The following is a 17,461-nucleotide window of genomic DNA, read 5'->3' as shown; positions in this document are numbered from 1 at the left end:
TGGAAGCATAAGGATGATACGATGATTACATGGTTATGTTGTGATGGAAATGCAATATGGTATTGGCAACATAAGAGATGAGTTGGGTTATGGAAAGGACTCATCAGTGATTTTGGTAAAACTAGTTATGATTGGCTTTGGTTTGATCCAGGGTATGGATTGGTTAAGTAATTATGGAGTAATCCTAAGCGACAAGGAAAGTATAGTAACTCTTGGGCTTGAGAGTGGAAAGCCTTGTGATAGTTGGCATGGTGTATGGTTCTTTATGCTTATGATACCTGTAGTGAGAGCTAGAGTTTTGTTGCAGGGAGGTGCATGGAACTCTTAGCTAGTGTGGTGGATACCACCTAGATTGTGCTAGTGAGATCAGGATAGACTGGATTAGTCTGTGGATTTTGAATGTGTTTCCAGGTGGTCTGACAGGGCTTCTTTTTATGAAAAGAGACTTGAATGGTGATTAGATTAGTGCCAGAAATGGAATTAGATGTAAACACTGTTTTGAGTGGCTCAGTGGAGTTATAAGAATTAAAAGTTTAGTTGCCGAGTAAGATGGGATTCTTTAGGGTGGATCTTGGATCTGGTTAGGACCAGTTAGAGATCAGAGAGAGGAAATTATGTAAAGGATTATGTTGATATTAGATTAGAGCACTGCGAGTGCTGAATATGTCTTGAGAATTGGTTTAATGCTAAGTGTTTGTGAATCAGATGAATGGTGCATTCAAAGGTTTATTTGAATGGGATTTGTGATTGTTTTGGAAAATAGTATTGTGGTATCTTCTTTGCGGAGATTTTCCAAGGTTGAAGAGTGCCTTAGGGACAGGAGTATCCATGGGTGGTAAAGATGTTTCAGGTGCCTTGGGAAAGTGTTCTGGGTCTTTTATGGACTAGGATCAGTTAGTGGATTGTTATGACATCCCAGTAATAGAGAAAAGTGATCGCCTATGCAATATGTTCATTAAAGGATCTGACCGAAACTAGAGTAGAGTTCCTGGTGGGCCAAGTGGCCAGCTAATTGTTTGAGGTTATCATCTCAGGGAAGATAAAAAGGAAATATGGTTAAATGAGCCATAGATAGGAAAGATTGAATGGAAAGCTTTAGTTGGATTAGCTAAGAGTTGTACACTGAAAGATATGAATTTATTATGGTATAGAGATCAGACTTGGAATTCGATGAACATTGAGATTAGCTGGGAGATTATGGATGAATCTCATGTTATTCTTTTCATTCAGGCATCATGGAAATGTAACAGGATATGAAATCTTCATAGTGGTGGCCTGAGATGGAGAGGGATGTAATGGGATGTGTGATAAAGTTCTTAACCTGTTAGTAGGTCAAGACAAAGTATCAGGAATCAGTAAGGCCATTATAACCTTTGAGTATTTTATAATGGGAATAAGATAGCATCACGATGGGTTTCATGGTGGGATTTCCAGGTTAGTGGGTCAGTATGAGTTGGCATTGAGTCATTGTGGACCAGTAGTCCAAGTGAGTGTATTTTTGTCAGCAAGGATGAATAGTATGTCTGATCAGTATTCATATCTCTTTGTGAAAGAGATAGAGCACCTTCATGAAACTCAAGGTCTATCTTATCAGATGAAGACTCTAGTGTGGCTTCCAGGTTTTGGATGGGTTAAGAAGGCGATGACTATATGGATAGAATTCAGTACAGCTTATTACTCTTAGACTGGTGATAAATTAGAGAGAGAGGGTTATCCAATTATAATTGGAAGAACATCTTATAAGATGAATGAGTTAATATATATATATATATCTAGAGCCTCAGGTGGTTCAGGGGACTATTGAGATAACCAGAGATTGAAGTTTAGATGCTCACTTCTCAGAATGAATGGAAAAGTTTTACTGAATTAAAAAGTAGGAATGTGGAATTCCAGGTAAAAGAATGTGTCTTCTTTAGAGTGTCACCATGGAAAGGGGTGAGGAGTTAAGGCAAGCTAAGCCCTAGTTCATCTTGGCAGTTGAATCCTGGATTGGGTCTGGATAGGTTGATTCTGGATCAGTTATATCTTAGCACTGGCAGTTGTATACAGTGTGTTATGTACTTCCATGCAGTGGACATGGGTTAAAGGAACTTATGATTTGAGTTATAAGAATCTGAAGGTTGAGGTTAAGTATTCCGGTTAGGAACAGCCAGTTTAGATTGTGACAGAAGTAAAAATGTTCGGTTGAACAAAGCGTATTTTGGGTAACGCTATAGAGATAGTGAGGTCAAGGAAATGATCTGAGGAATTTGAATCAATTGTACGAAATTGTTGTCCGAGCTGTTTCAGTAAATTTAGAGGACGAAATTTCTGTAAGGAGGGGATAGTTGTAATGCCCCGAATTTCCTAATAAGGGTTAGGACCTTGATTAGGAGGCCAGGAGGGCCATAATTGATTTATCATGGCATTAAATGATCATATGCGTGTTAAGGTGAATTATATTATTATATGATGATAAATGCATGCATATGGGGGTATTTATAATGATAAGGGCATTTTGGTAATTTGGCATGTTGAGGGCATATTTGTAAATTGGGTGCATATTGTAATTTGTGAATGAGATTTTATTATTATGGAGATATATTCGAGCTATTCGGCATGGGACGGTCATAGATTATGAGTTAGCGGTTTTGTCATAACGGGGTCAATTTTGAGGTAATAGAAATGTTTATTTGATGATAAATTGGGAGTATTTGAGATCAGGATGGAATTCTGGAAGTTTTGACTATAATGTCCCCGGGGGTGTTTTCGGGACCCCGAGCATTAGGTTTTATTTGAGGTTACTTAAGCTTGAAGTAACTTGTCAGATAAGAACGTACGTTAGAAAATCTCTCTCTCCCTTCCCGATAGCCTATTTTATCGTTCGAAGCTTTCTTAAAGGAATTTTGAGTTCTAGGAGTCAGAATCAAGTGAGGGTCGAGGCATAGCGATCCTAGGAAAGATTAAAATCTTCTTAACCAAAGGATTTGACGGAAAACAACCCAATCAAAGGTAATCTAAGTTTGAAGTTTTGAGTTTCTAAAGTTTTTAAGCTTAGAATTGGACTTTGTGAATTGTTGAGTTTTTGGTTGGTTTGAACCTTGGGTTTTGAGGGTTTTGGAGTATTGGGAAGCTTGGGAACTTTGATTTGATGATTGAGGAATGTTTAGGTATGATTTTGGAGGCTTTGGAGTGTTAAAATCGAGTTTGGAAATAGACCAGGGTTGGGGGCCGCGGTCTTGTTCTTGGGGTGCCGCGGCCCTTGCATGAAGAAGCAGGTGGAGGAAGTGAACCTGCTGGGCGCCGCGGCCCTTGGCTCAGAAAATTCTGGGGGTCGTGGCCCAAGGTGCCAGGGCCGCAGCCCTTGCCTTTTTTTCACCCCATTTGGTCGTTTTGACCCCGGGAACTTAGCTATAGGCCTCGGGAGTGTTCCTACTACTTGTATTAGTTTGGGTTATGTCCCGGAGGCTAGATTTTGGTTTGGTAACCTATGTTGATCATTTTATTGATGGTGTCCCATACTTGGTTATGATTAGGTGACCGCTAAGGGCTTTAAGGTTGATCGTTCTCAAGGGTCGTTCTTATATTGGTTCTAGCTTTAAGGTTAATCTGAGGTAAGAAAACTGCACCCTGTGTATATATGACATGCATGATTGTACTTAATGCATGTTGGATGTTTATATGCGATGCATGTAATGTACGAGAAACATGTGATTAGGACATGCTTTACATATTGAATATGATATTATTCAGAGCTTGAGCCTTTATGTTCGTGCATAGTCCTAATTGTACTAGTACATGTTAAGTAAGCATGCTGAATACCTTGTTTATGGATATTGGATATGTGATATATGTTTGGTGGCATGGCTTACTTGTGTGTGGCACTAACTTATTAGCCAGAATCAGCAATGGTGTTAGATCCATGTGTGAAGCTGTGATTTACTAGTCAAGTTCACAATGGGTTGAACACTGGTCGTGTTTTACTGACCTAAGAGTCAGAAATGGCATAGCGTCATGAACGCCGAGCCAAATGAAGATTAGATCTAATCGATATCAGCAATGAATGACTCATATGGGGTATTAACACTGGACCGACCCTAAGGTCGATGAACTTATAAGCGCTTGGCTAGTCTATGACTAGTTATTCAGAGCCAGGGCATATGGCCCGGTGACTGTTTGTCACATGGCTAGGGAACACTGTTCCAAGGTTATGACTCTATGGTCATGGGGAGGGTTATGTTGGTGATTATTCACCATACACCTATCCTGTTCAGACTTATGAAAGGTTTACTTATCTGTTAAGCCATGGTGACCCTATCGTCACATGGCTAGAGAGGGGGTTGTACCCACTTTTGTGACTTTTGCGACTGTCACCTATTTGTTTGGACTGAAAGTCCTAAATGATTATTATGATCATTGGTTGATGTGTAATACTCAACATTATGTGGATCTGTTGCCTGTTGGAGTAGGGCGTGTGCCCTATGATCTGATGACATGTTAAAACTGTTCATGAGCATATTAAGTTTTCTTGCTGGGCTTCGGCTCACGGGTGCTATGTGGTGCAGGTAAAGGCAAAAGAAAGCTGGATTATCCTTGAGTTGGAGAGCTTAGGTGATGAGTGTACATATGCAGCTGCTCGTCCACCACGGCCGAGATTGAGAAGGAACTATGGCTAAACCCTGTTTTGCTGCATAGAACGACCTGTTGTAAATATTTTCTTGTAATAGACTCTGAAATTATAATTTTGGGATCCCAACATATGTATTAAACATTCTAATGAAATGTTACATCTTAACCAAAAATTTTAATCCCTAAATCGCTAATCATACTTAGTACACGATTTTGGCCAAATGACTCGATTAGCGAGTTTAGCACTGTTTACAAGGCACACCGTAATGGTCCCTGTAGTTTACGGCGTTACAGAGGCTCTTCGTTAGGATTTGTCGGGGGAGGAAGATCTTCCTTTGTAAAATGATCCCGAACAAATACCATTTTCCCTTCTTCTTTTTTTCAGGAGGGATGAGGAGTTTACCTCTCTTTCTAGCCCTAGTTTTTCTACCATTATCAGTAGGGTTTTCAGTCTATGTGAGAGGTGGTTGATCATCTATCAGAGGAGGAGTGTTGTCTACCTCATCAATATCCATCGCCCAATACAACATATTTAAGAAAAAACTAATCAACAGAGCATCACACAACATGCTTCATATCTACTACAATAGGACAACACACAACAAGCCTAATATCCACTACAACAATACAACACATGATTAATGCTCAAAAATGCCAACTTATTAGTTTTAAAGTGTAAAATAAATTAAGTTTTAATTAATATTTTCATGGAGTTATTGTAATATATTTTATAATTGAAAATATTAATTATAATTTAATTTGTGTTTAATTTTCAGGAATTAATTTCATTTGTGCATTAATAAAAAGCAAGAAAGAAAGAATTAGAACTGAAAATATAGTAGAAAGTGTGGCATTTTTGAAGAAAATTGACCCACAATTCAGCCCAAATACCTCAGGCTTGCCTGGTTTTCCTTTCATCCCAGCGTGCCACTTGCCGCGCCCCTGAAGCGCCGCCTGTTCGCGTTTTCCCCAGCCAGCCGCCTAGAGCCCCGCGTGACCCGTGTCCGACTCGCACTTGCCCGCTCGCGTGACCCGCGCCCCACCCAGCCGACCCAGCCCGCTGCTGCCTCCTTTTCTCTTGCCCAGTTGCGCCACATGGCTCGCTCCCACTGGCTGCGACTGGGTCAAAGTTTCAGCCTACCACCAGCCCATTCTCTTATGCATTTTGGGCCTTGAACCTTCCATTTTGAGCTTTAAAGCTCTCATTTTGTGTTGTTTTAGAAAAATGGGTAAAATGACCATTCAATAAAATAGCTAGGCTAATATTAATAATAAGATTTGATTTTCCAAAATCATTATTAATGTTTCAGATTTATTTTGAAAATCTCATTTGTAGTTTAATTTCTTTTTAGTCATTTTCTTCTTTTATAAATAAGGAAAATTATTTCACATTTGGTATGTAATTTTAGAGTAAAAAAACTATAGCAAAATTTCTACTTACTTTCTTCTTAGAATTTTGTGAGAATCATGAGCATAATGACCTAATGTTCGTAGGAAGGTTAGAGATGATTCCATATGCTAATGATGTTATTTTGCTACTTTTATTTACTATGTTCTTAATATAATGTATTTGAGTTGTTTATGTTCCTTCTGTTAGGAACGAGTTTCCTAATACGCAGCGGAAAGGTGGTGTGGTTGGCCCAGTGTACAACAAAAAATTTTGTAACATATTTAAACTACCTTTAAATATGCGGATCCATTAATATACATACATTAATCATAAACAAGATACTAATAGAAATCATACCTCTTGAAGCCTATCAAGTGTCCTTGCTATCTTTTCGTATATAGAACGATCTTCCTATCCAAGCTGCTCCCACGTACTCACACCAAGATCTTCCAAAGCGTTCTCTACACCTCAAGAAATGTGTGGGCACTTAGAGAATGAAGGATAGTTTATTTGTGATTCTTCTTGATGTACTCAACTCATGAGATCAAGAGAATAGGCCTGAGAATTGGTTCTTTATTTTCAGGGAGAGAGAAAACTATCGTTCTATTTTTTACAGAGCGAATTATCTGAGTTGTCTCACACTCACTTATCTTATTTTTGAATAATAATCTGATCAGTCTTACTTAACAGAAAATATTCAAAATTTTAAAAAATAAATCTGTAACCATTTTACAATTTACTTTTTAATTAATTAATTATTCCATTAATGAAAAAATCCAAAAACCAATTTTTTGAATTATCCATTAGTTAATTAATTAAATAAATAAAATTGAAAACCCCATCCCTGAAAATACTGTCCTACACGCCACACACAGTCCTGGACTGTGTGTGAACGTGTAGCTTCCTAATTTCTAGGGATATTAGTTTTTCAAATTTTATTTAATTATTTATTCAAATTTCTTTGTCAGATAAGATCTAACAACCTGATAGCTAATTCAAATTTGAATTCAAATTAACTATCTTTTTAATTAATTATCAAATATAATTAATTATTTGAATAAATATCAATCTTTTAAATTCAAATCCAATTTGAATTTATCAGATTATTTTCTCCCACTCAAATAAAGATATTTAATTAATTCTACAAATTAATTAAACCCAAATTTTTGAAAATAAATATTTAATTAATCATAATTTCGAAAATTACAATTAATTAAATTTCGAAATTTAATTTAATTATTTAATATAATTTCGAAAATTATATAATAATTAAATATTAATTAATTTTGTTAACTACAACTAATTTGTAATTAATTAATTAATCACTATTATCATATAATTGCATATTTGGCCTGAAGAACAAATTTCTTCTTAAATATGTCTTTAAACTATTTTTCCCTTCATATCAACTCTTACCTTGAACAGTGTTGATAGAGCCGCTATGGGGACCTATGGACCTATAATTCCAAGCTCCAATAAATTTGAGATTATTAATTAAACTCTTTAATTAAATAATCTTAATTTATTAATCTCATGATTATTCCACTATAAATATGAGACTGCACTCTTGTAATTATAGACATTTCATTTACTAAGTACTTTATAATCATAAAGCATCCATTGATATAATCATTGCATACAACTTGACCCTCTAATAATGGTTCATAATTAATCGGGGATAAAATTACCGTTTTACCCTTTTAATTATCTCTTGTTTCCTTAAGTACCATTGACTCTACTAGTGAAGGTTAATTCATAACTAAATTATGAATTTGAGCTCAATAACCTTTCAGTCCCAAAAGTCAACCCTTAAGAGAACCATCATTCAATCTCTTGCGAGAAGGTATAGATTCCATATCTGTATACTATGTCCCCAGCCATCTATATTAATGAGTTCCCAAAACAAAAGTTTTTAGCCTGATCATTCTGACAGACCCTAACAAGTGAATCAAAGAACTCATATAACATAAACAGGAGTTCATAGTAACTTCAGGATTAAGATCTATTTGTATATGATCATTAGTTGATATATTTAATTAATACTTCGAAACGGTATTTAACTAAGTATTAATAAACATATCTGGTCCTGTTCTATATATTCTCTAATATATAAAGCACCTCCACTAAAGTGTCCTTCCACACTAGTGATCCGGATCTAGATCACATGTATTCATAATACTAGTGGACCGTACTTGCAGTAATTAATCTAAAGATTCCATAACTTTATTTTACTGCGAACTATTCAAGTTCATTTATCTCAAACACAATCCTCTCGTACTAATACGTGTTTGTGATTACATTCATGAACTTAGGAATTTTTCTGATATTTACATAATATTATCATAGAATAATATAGTCCATAAAATATATGCATAACAAATTCAATTTATTTATTTATTTCAAAAAACAATGTCTACTACATATGCTTTCAGGGCACATTTCCAACACCTTCATCCTCATCTTTATTTTGCTATCTTTATTTACTTATGCTAATAGTATATATGATTAGTCATGCTATTTCTATGTGCTTCTAATTAGTAAAAGTATTATTGATACATAATGTTATGTATAATCTTCTATTGCATTATTGCCCTTGGGTATTTTGTCAATTTTAGATTTTTCATAAGATTAACATTGTGCTCATAAAGTAAGGAACTTTATAACTCAAATAGACTTTTGTTAGAAAAAGAATATGGACTTTAAAGTTAGATTTTCCAAGTAAATGTTGGGAAGTGAACTATTTACTTGTGTAGTTTTGTAAATCAAGTAACTTAGTAACTAAACAATCATATAGATGATTCTTGAAACTTTTTTACTTTTTAACTCTTGATTACATCTTATTTTTATTTCACTTGACTTGTCCCATTTTATCATTTCATTAAAAAGACAACAAAAAAATCTCAAATCTATTTTCATTTTCATTTCTACTTATTTCATGTTACTAACTTTTTGTGTTAGTTTTCTACTAATATTTTGGTTTTAGGTTAATTCTTTGTGGATCGACCGCCCAACTTTTACTATAACTACCGCTTAGCGGTTGTCACAATTTGGGCGTTAAACAACACACAAGCCTAATATCCACTACAACAGGGTAACACACATTCACATAAGCCTATATATTATAATCTAGTATAACAAAGACAATAGATTTACATCAAGCTTCAAAGTAGAAGCAATTAATTTAGACTAGTACGCTTCCACTCCAATCTGTAAATCCACAAAAATAAGTCATTGTCACTAAAATTTCAGCATATGACCATGACAATTAGCATTAAACATATATATACAGATCACATAGGTAGATCACAAACTTTGCAAATCAATTAACGTTTCTTTTATAAAATAAAATAAAATTAGATCATGGTTTATTAACAAGAAAAAACAACATTAAATATGAAACCTAATTCAAGATTCAACACACACACATAGGCAAATTTTGACAAATTCACACACACCACACACACAATACACATACTTTAACTTTTCAAATCACATGGGCATACTTTAACTTTGCAAATCACATAGGCATACTTTTTAACTTTGCAAATCAATGAAAGTTTCTTTTATAAAAAAAATCAAAGATTACAAACAAACCTAATTCAAGATTCAACACACACATATGCATATTTGACAAATTCACACACACAACATTGAACATAGGCAGATTTTGTTCTATAATTTAAATTCATATTGAGTATATTTACATTATACATATCCATACATAATTACATATACATACACATACACATACACATACACATACACATATACATATATACACATAAAAACATATTATACAAATTACAAAGACAAAATGAGAGATTAAAAAAAAACAAAGAAAGATCAAAACAAATAAATACTTGCTCACTGCTTGGGTTGGGTTTGTTGGGGCTCTTTTACCTCGCCTGTGGCCGGCAACGAAGAGGGTTGGGTCCGTGAGGTGAGCCACCAAGTGAGAGAGAAAGAAAGAGGTGAAGGAGAGAAATGGTGAGGGCCGACCATGTGAGACTGAGAGGTGAGGGAGGGAGATAAATGGTGGTGCCGTGGTGGTGACTGGTTGGATGCGGCCGCCGGCCGGCCGACCTACGTGCAGCGTGCTTGAGAGGAGAAGAGGATAGCCGAGAGGAGAAATGGGAGGCCGTGAGGGCTAGGGAGAGAGAAAGAGAGCACTGCATTTTTTTAGAGTGTTTCATTTCAGATTTCAATTTTGATTAAAATGATTTTTTTTAAATCTATTTGGGTTCGGGTTACACCTGCATCTGTGATTATACATTTTCAAAACCCGAACCTGACCCGACCACTCTCGGGTTCAGTTTGGATTAGACTCGAAATCGACGGGTTTGGCCAAAAAATGGTTTTTTGGGCTGCGTAATAGGCATGTTTTCAGGTTTTGTGGGTCAAATGTGTTGGAAAACTTATACATGATCTTTACTTATTTTTATGTAGATCTAATATTAAACAAGTTAAAATGAGACAACCTAGAACATGTCTCTAAAATTGAATTCAAAGAGAAATAATGATAAGAATACTTACATTATACGCAGCGGATTGAATTAGTCATTTCTTCAGTTTATCAAACCCTTATATCCTTTCTGTCGCAGAGTAATACCAATAAACTAAATCGATCTTCAATTTTCTTCACATATCTTCCAAAGTATCCTTAGAATCACCTAGACTAGAGTGGGTAATTCTCAACACATGAGATAGATACAAAGAGAAGAACAGAAAAGAATAATGAGGCTTAGAAAATGACTTATGCAGTAGAGAGAATCTAAAACCTATCAGAAACTTGTGTTTCAGAAATCTGAACTTCTTACTCTCTCTTATCACTCCTTTTATAGACTTAATTATGTCATTTATTTAATTAAAAAATTAATAAAATAATAGTCAATTAACAGCCCTAGGTCGAATTCTTATGGGTTTTAGGCCTGTGAAATTTCTCATTTAATTATAAGCCTATTGGACTTAAAATCAAGGTTTGTATTATTTTCTATTGATTTAATTAATTAAATAATTATTTAAATCATTTATCAAATTAATTATTTATTTTGAACATTGATTTAAACTTATTTATTAATTTAAATGTCAATTTATCTTAATTAATAAATCTGCCATAATTTCTCTTTTCTTCTGTAAATTACATAACTCTGTGAAACTATCCAAAATTGACCTGGTCAACTTTGATAATTATAATTGATAATTAAATCAATTAATTGAGACTATCTACATGATTTTATCCAAGGTACAATGGGGACCATGTGTAATGCCCTGAATTTTCCTAATAAGGGTTAGGACCTTGTTTAGGAGCTCGAGAGGGCCATAATTGATTTATGATGTTATTTAGTGATCATATGCATGTTTATGTGAATTATATTATTATATGATGATAAATGCTGCATATGGGTGTATTTATAACTATAAGGGCATTTTGGTAATTTGGCCCGTTGAGGGCGTGATTGTGTATTTTCATGCATGTGGGTGAGTTATGAATGGTACCACATTATATGTGGATTTGTTCGAGCCTTTCGGCATGAGACGATCATGAAATGCAAGTGTTCGGTCTGATCATAACGGGATTAAGTTCGAGGCTCGGGGTGAGTCTCGAGGTGATTTTAATGATTAGAGCATTACTGGGAATTAAAGGGTAATGGGACATAAATTTATTGGTGTTGGAGAATATTGTGAATAGCGGGAATTTGATGGTGCTAATTATGATTAACGAAATAGGTGCGAAAGGTCGGTTTTGCCCTTGGTGGCTGTTAAGGTTTTATTTTAGACCTAAGGGCATTTAGGTCTTTTCACCCTTAAAGATTGATATAAGTCATTAAGGCTGTATAAAGAAGTAGAAAAATAGAGCACAAGCTCAAAGCTTCTCCTGTACCTTTTTCCTCCTTCATTTTCCTTTGGATTTTCAACCCCTTTTTGAGGAACCAAGCTAGGGAACCAACCTTTGCCAAGTAAGGGTTGTGTTCTACCATTGAATAAGGTGTGTTGCTGAGATTAAGGTGACCGCTAAAGGATTAAGGATCGATCGTTCTCAAGGGTCGTTCTTGTTCTAATTCTCGCTCGAACCGGAGGTAAAGGCAAAAGAAAGCTGGACCATCCTTGAGTTGAAGAGCTTAGGTGATGATGTGTACATATGTAGCTGCTCGTCCACCACAGCCGAGGTTTGAAGAGGAACTAGGGTTGAACCCTGTTTTACCGCTTAAATCGGCTTATTGTAAATATTTTCTCGTAGTAAACTCTGAAATTATAATTTTGGGATCCCAATATATATATTAAACGTTCTAATGAAACGTTATATCTTATCCAAAAATTTTAATCCCTAAACTGCTAATCATACTTAGTTACACGATTTTGGTCAAATGACTCGATTAGCAAGTTTAGCACTATTTAGAAGGCACACCGTAACGGTCCCTGGAGTTTAGAGCGTTACAACTTGGTATCAGAGCGAGCCAAGGTTTATGGCTCCTGAAGACAAGCTAGGCATGTACACTCGTCATTGAAGATAGCTTCACTCAGGGAATGGTAACTATTTTTGTAGTTATGTGCTTAACTGCTTAAATAGAATGTAAATGTTTTACCTGCACATTGTATTAGGGAGCATGAGATTCTGATAGAGCTTGGCTCTTGATTATATGATTATATGCTCCATGAATATATATATGATTGTGATCATATGATTACCTGCTCTGTGAATATAAATTGTGTTATTTTCATGCTGGAGTTTGAGGCATGGTATGAATGTTGGAAGAGCAGGGATTATAATTGATATGTGAATGTCGTGGGTATGTTCTTAGCACTGCAAGTGGTTTGTGATTGTGGTGTGGTAAGATTTATCCCGTGGGGAAAAGTTCTTAATATGCACATCATGATTAATGGGTCAAGTTATTGACTGCAGATTCAATCAGCAGGTTTATATTCAAGGCAGATAATGAGGCCTGGTGGTGGTTATAATGAGGCTGGGGGTTACAGCCAAGCTATCAGTTCTTCATCTGCTTCTATGAGTTTTCAGCAGATGATTACAGATTTGCAATCAAGATTGCAAAGGCATGAGGTTGAGATTAGGTGTCTTAAGCAACAACGGAATCTGTTAGGACGCACTTCTTCCTTTGTTGTGCCAGGAGTGGCACCACTTTTGGCTCAGCCTAGGGTTGAGAATAGACAGGAATTCCTCTGTGGAAGATTCCAAAAGTATTACCCTCCAGTCTTCGAGGGAGGCCTAGATCCATTCAGAGCTGAGCAATGGATGGGCATGATCAGTTCCATTCTTGATAGTATGGGACTGATGGGTCATGATAGGGTGGTCTGTGCTACATGTGTACTGCGGGATGATGCCCGGACATGGTGGGAGGTGGTATCCCAGACACGAGACACAACTGTGATGAACTGGAAAGAATTCAGGCAACTGTTTAACGAGAAGTATTATTGTGATGTAGCCAAGACCGTTAAGATGAATGAGTTTCTAAATCTTGTTCAGGGCACTGCATCAGTGACCAAGTATGTTACCAAATTTGATGGGTTGGCGAAGTTTGTTTTTGACATGGTACCCACAGATGTAGCTCGGAAGGAAATGTTTATTCAGGGATTGAATCCCAAAATAGTTCAGGGCATTAGAGTTGCCCCAATGCATGAAGTCTCTACCTATGCTCAGGTGGTGGGGAAGGCCCTTGCTGTTGAGAGCGCAGGATATCAGATTGGGCAGCAGAGTGCCAGGGTGCACGAAGCTCAAATAGTGGTACCTCCACTTATTGGAACAAGTAAGAATAAAAGCTGGAAGACTCTTCCAATATGCACGCGGTGCAAGAGGCGTCATTTGGGAGAATGTCGAGCAAGGGCATGTGTACTCATGTAATATGTTTGGACATCGTAAGAGGAATTGCCCAATGCGAAGGAAGGATGAGCAAAAGGGGATGGGTAGCTCGCCCCAGCTCGAGTGTTCATTTCGATGCAGTTGAAATCAGAGACTGAGACTAGTTCCTCAGGGGTGGCAGGTCAGTTTTTTAGTTCTGAGTTTTGAGTTATGTTGTTTGGCTTTGGTGCCATGTTGTTTCTTTATTAATGTATTGATAACTCTACAAAATAGAGTTATTTTACCATGTTTTACATGCTAATTGTTGCTTAGTTCATGAGTTTTTAATTAACTTATTAAGTTTTTATGTAATTTTTAATTTATTAGTCTTATTGTAGTTTTCTAGATTTTTATATGTTTTTATAGATATGTTATTATAATATGTTGTAGTTTAATTATTTAAAATTAGTATTATTAGTTTGAATGCTAAAAATATGATTTTATTGAAATTAAATGTTATGTAAATTAAATTTTAATTAATGTTTTCATGGGAGTTATATGATATATTTTATTAATGAAAATATTTAATTTTAATTTAGTTTATAATTTATTGTGTAGGAAAATTATTGCCCTTGAAAAGCAAGAAAATCAAAGGAAAGATGGTAATTTTGAAAGAAAGTAACAAGAAAAATGGTGTTTCTCCAAAAGCCCAACCACGTGAGGCCCACTCTAGGCCCAACCCGTGGCCCCCCCTCCAACACCCAACCACCACATTGCTGCCATTTCCCTTATTGAGCCCAACAAAAATGCATTTTGTCCCTTTGTCCCCTATGACAAAAATGCCAACTTTTTACCCTTTTTCCTACACATTTTCACCACAACATCATCATTACACCCTATAATTTACCTCTACATACCATATTTATTTTATTTAATTAATCTAATCAATTTAATTAATTTAAATTGATTATTTTAATAAACTCACTTTGGCTATAAATATGGACTTTCAAGACCATTTTTGGTGTGCTTAATGTTTTGGTTACCATCTTTTTCTCCCATTTTCTCTCTACCATTCTCTCTTCCATTTGGGTTTTTCAAGAGCATTTTGCAAGTATGTATGTCTTTTATTTTGTAATTTCTACTCAAGTTATGTGCTTCTAATCTTTTTCATAAGATTATTAAGATCATGATGAAGCAACTTGTAACTAGGTAATATTTATGTTGTATGTTGATTTCCATTGTAATACAACAAAGTTTATGGATTTTTCTTCTACATATATTTCTTTCATCTTAAATATCTTGTATTTTAGATTGTTAGAACATATTTACACTTTGTTCTTCATTAGTGCATAAACATAATATTCTTTGTGTAAGATGTGTCATTAAATTGTACACATCCATGCTTAGAACAAAAATATTATGTTTTGCCTTATAAATAATGTTCATTGATTTATTTGTTATTTCATTAGATTGATTTACACTAAATGCTTTGAAATTATAATTTTGAAAAGTGAAGAAAAATCCTATCTTTTTATAAGAAATTTGTGCTTAAAATTATAAATCTTTTTGGAAAATGATAGTTTAAAATATTTTAACTATAACTAAAACTTGGGAATCAATATACTAATAAATATTATTAAACTTACATTTTGTGGATTCTAGTATCTTAATAATCTTTTCTTTTAACACTTATTTTCTACTCATTATTGCTTTATTTTTATTCTCTTAAATAGCTTTATTTTTCAATCTTTTATTTTATGTTCATAATATTAAAACTCATCAATCTTTGGAGCTAGGTTAGAATTTATTATTTTTGATTTAAAATAGTTTCATTTTCGATTTTAGACAACTCCCTTGGGTTCGACATCCTTGCTTACACGATCACTATTCTTTATGGACGATTCGTGCGCTTGCGATATATAAATTTTTAAACATACCCGTTTTGGGTCCATCATGTATATAGAGAAGGGCATAAAGATGATATATATAGATCACATGGTTATGTTGTGATGGGAAGGTAATATTGTATTGGTAACTTAAAATATGAATTGGGTTAAAAAAAGACTTATCGGTGATTTTGGTGAAGCTAGTTATGACTGGCTTTGGTTTAATCAAGGATATGGACTGGTTAAGTAATTATGGGGCAATGTTAATGGCAAGGAAGGGATAGTAACTCTTGGGCTTGAGAGTGAGAAGCCTGGTGGTAGTTGGCATAGTGCATGGTTCTGTATGCTTATGACATCTGTAGTGAGAGCTAAAGTTTTGTTGCAAGGAAATGCATAGAACTCTTAGCTAGTGTGGTGGATACCACTTAGATCATGCTAGCGAGATCAGGATAGATTGGATTAGTCTGTGAGTTTCTGGATGTGTCCACAGGACTTGCCAAGGTTTATTTTATACAAAATGAGACTAGAATAGTGATCGGATTAGTGCCAGGGATGGAATCAGATGCAAGCACTATTTTGGGAAGCTCATCAGTGTTGTAAGAATTAAAGGCTCAGTTAGTAAGTAAAATAGAATTCTTTAAGGTGGATCTTGGATCTGGTTGGGACCAATTAGAGATCAGAGAGAGAAAGTTATATAAAAGATAGTGTTTGTATCAGATAAGAGCACTGCGAGTGCTGAATATGTCTTGAGAATTGGTTTAGTGCCAAGTGATTGTGAATCAGATGAATAGAGCATTCAAAGGTTTATTTGAATGGAATTTGTGATCGTCTTGGATGATGGTATTATGGTGTTTTCTCTGCGGAGATTTGCCAAGGTCAAGAAACACCTTAGGGGCAGGAGTGTCCTTGGGTGGTAAAGATATTTCAGGTGCCTTGGGAGTTTATTATGAATCTTCTTATAGATTAGAATTAGTTTGGAGGTTGTTATGACATCTCAGTAACAGAGGAAAGTGGTTGCCTATGCAACGTGTTAATTAAAAGATTTGACCATAACTAGGGTAAAGTTTCTGGTGGGCCAAGTGGCCAGATTTATGTTTGAGATTATTATTCTAGGGAAGGTTAAAAGGAAAGATGGTTAAGTGAACCACAGATAGGACAGATTGAGGAGAATTTCTTAGCTGGATTAGCTAAGAATTGTGCAGCTGCAGGTATAGATTTATTGAGGCATAAGGATTGGAATTGAATCTGATGGACACTGAGATTAAAATGGGAGATTCTGGATGAATCTTGTGTTATTCTTCCATTCTCCTCATTCAGGCATCGTGGAAAGGTAACAAGATATGAAAGCTTTATAGTGGTGGCCTGAGATGAAGAGGGATGTAATGGGATGCGTGTAAAGTTCTTAACCAATTAGCAGGTCAAGATAGAGTATCAGAAATCAGCAAGGCCATTGCAGCCTTTGAGTATTTCATAATGGGAATAAGAGAGCATCGCGATGAGTTTCGCCGTGGGATTTCTAGGCTAGTGGATCAGCGTGAGTTGGCATTGAGTCATTGTGGACTAGTAGTCCAAGTGAGTTCATTTTATCAGTAAGGATAAGTAAATGATACAGCTGATCAGTATTCAAATCTCTTTGTGAGAGGGATAGAGCGCCTTCATGAGATTCAACGTCTATCTTATCAGATGAAGACTCTATTGCGACTTCCAGGTTTTGGAAGGGTTAAGAAGGCGATGACTATATAGATGGAATTTAGTACAGTTTATTACTCTCCGACTGGTGGTAAA

This window comes from Humulus lupulus, chromosome 2, assembly GCF_963169125.1.
Source record: "Humulus lupulus chromosome 2, drHumLupu1.1, whole genome shotgun sequence".
In the NCBI taxonomy this organism is placed as follows: domain Eukaryota; kingdom Viridiplantae; phylum Streptophyta; class Magnoliopsida; order Rosales; family Cannabaceae; genus Humulus; species Humulus lupulus.
Note: the sequence above shows the minus strand (reverse complement) of the source record.